Below are 2,709 nucleotides of genomic sequence, written 5' to 3'. Positions count from 1 at the left end.
AAGATACTGAGAGCATTAATTCCCTTCAGATTATAAGCCATTTAAATGCTATGAGAAAAGGAGGAATGGATGGATAAATATCTATTGATAGAACTAGATAATGTGCCTATGATTCTCAAAAGCATCAAGACAGTAAAATACGCTATGCTCACTGGAGGTCAAACAAAAGCATACACATTTTTATTTGAGAAGGATATCTTGAACTTTGGCCTCATGCTCTTTTGTATGTAATTGAGAAATAGTACTATTGTCCTAGTTTAAAAACAATGGCGCATGTGAAATGCCATAAATGGTTGATGTGAAGAGGGGCACATTGAGAAGATATTGTGGAAGGAGACAGACATGTATCTGCCAGACAGCTCTCTCATGTTTCTAGTGTCCTTCTGCACTCAAGCCACATGTATACCAATTCAAGTATCTGCGTAACTAAGATAATGCAGACTCTGAAAATCAGTGGTTGGTTTATTTCTGCAGTACCAGAAAATAATTTTCTTCAGCAGATTTCAGTGCATTTATATAAATGAGCATATGGGACTTGCACCTTTATGTCATACACTTGAAGGCCCAGGGTCATGTACTGCTGATACAACCCACAGTTTTCTAATTATGTAACAAAGAATGTGAAATGATTATGGATGAGCAACAGAGTAGTTGCTAAGAGACATACTGTGCAAAGAGCTAGGTAGGAACTGCTGAGTAAAACCGTTCAATAGGCACCTCTCAAGTCTTCACAGGACTGATAAGCAGAATTCTGGATTAAGGAGCTGTTGATGTAAATGGAGAATTCCTTCCTTCCTTCCCTTCCTTCCCTTCCCTCCCTTCCCTCCCTTCCTTCCCTTTTCCCTCTCAGAATAACACTGTCTTCTTAAAAAAACACTTATTTCTGGATGTCTCCTACAGATTGATGTGTTTAAATTTTAAAGACTGGGGGAACCACAGCTCCTTCTCGCCATCTTTCTGTCTGCTGGACCGTTAGTGCTTGTCATGGCTCTCCTCTCACAGAACAGCAGAATCTGTCCAGGGAAGGCAAAGGGGCTGTTCTCTCTGGTTGAGAAATAGCAGTGCTAGATTTTGCCTCAGAACTAACAGAAATAAGAAAAGGGCCCATATTAACTCAGGATGCTTTTTTGTATTAGGTAACAGTTTGGGATTATGGAATTTTGATGAGGCTGTCACAGCCACTGCCTCTAAGGACTCCGCAAAGTCCACAGCACATGCTTCTTACCACGGACTCTCTGGACACTACTAAACTCAATCTTGAATAGAAAACGTTTGGGACATCTAAATGACAGGGCTTCCCACTGCCTGTAACAGCCTGTGGCCACGTGTTTGGGCCATGTGTTTAGGACTATAAGGTGCTGAATTGAATACCTACTGCAGCTAACCTTATTTGACCTGTAAGTGCTAGGTCCAAGTCTGGTGGTAGAGCATCACTAGGATGTGGGAAGCCTTGGATTCAAGCTAAGGGGGACTGAAGGTGCAGTTGAGGCTTAGCCACTGGCTTATGCATTGGTGAGCCCCCTTCGGCCCTTTCACTGTGGAGGAGTCACAGTGCTGGGCCAGGAAGGGGAGAGGGAGGTTGATTTCAGTCTTGTGGGTACAGTCTGTGGGAAGTGAAGTGAAATCTAACCTACCTCTAGACAGGTGCCTTAAAGTGGCCTGGTCCCTGCTGCAGGTGGGCCAGTATTTCTGACTGGTCAGCTGGAGGGGTGGCAGCACTGAAGCTGAATGGACCAGCTGCGCCTCCATGGGTCCTCTGAAACACCTTCCTCAGTTGGCTACACAAGGCATGTGGCCAGGCTGGGTTGTCCATCCTCTTCCTTGCCCAATTCAAGGGGTCAGACATGCATAATTTTACTTAAGAGCCTAGATTCCACCCAAAATTAAAACTGTCTGGTTTGGGATATGATTTATACACTGAGGGTGTTTAGCAAAATTAGTATGCAAAAGGTCGATGTTATCCTGCTCCCCAGACATATTAGCAAATAAATCAATCCTTACGTATCTGCAGGTTTAGGAAGGGTTCCTGAAACAAAGCCAGCTTTTCCCTTTAGAGGCTGAACCTTCATTGTGGCTTTCTGCCCACTGTGAACAGATCTACTACCCCCACAGCTAGTACTGACGCAGGCTCGGGCTGTAGTGGAAGGTGTAGCCACTGCTTACCTTTCCATTTCCAGCCGTACACATAGCATCTTATTTCTGTTATCTGAGCAGGTCCACAATTGATGTTCAGCTGGAAAACAGGTTATTTTCTCCCATGTCTACCCAGTGCTACAGTAACTGGCTGTCTGTAGTGTGATTAGCTCTGTGCAGAACGCTCATTTCCTTCTAAAACTTAATCTTTCTTGGGTTTTTTGTTTTGTTTTGTTTTGTTTTGTTTCAGCTCGTTTTGCTTGTTGAGTTAGCAAGAGACTCTGAGATCGTGATATGTCACTTATCTGTTTTCAGTGCACTAAAGTCTGCTGTAGCAGAATGCCTGAATGGTTTGGCTTCTTGATATTCACAATATTTTAACATTTTCAGCACCTACTTAGGCAGCGTGGCAAGCGGTAGTTACGAAACCTGTAGCACTGAAATAAACACAAGATGTAAACCTGTATGGTTTAACAGGCATTGATGCTGCTGGCGTTTGGGTCCCGTAAAGATCCGAACCCCAACAGCTGTCAGGTGGTTTGGGGAGAGAGCTGTGGCACTGGGTGAAAAGAGAGA

The sequence above is a fragment of the Athene cunicularia genome (genome assembly GCF_003259725.1).
Source record: "Athene cunicularia isolate RWA chromosome 3 unlocalized genomic scaffold, athCun1 chr3_part1, whole genome shotgun sequence".
Classification (NCBI taxonomy): Eukaryota; Metazoa; Chordata; class Aves; order Strigiformes; family Strigidae; genus Athene; species Athene cunicularia.
This window is presented reverse-complemented; position numbering follows the sequence as displayed.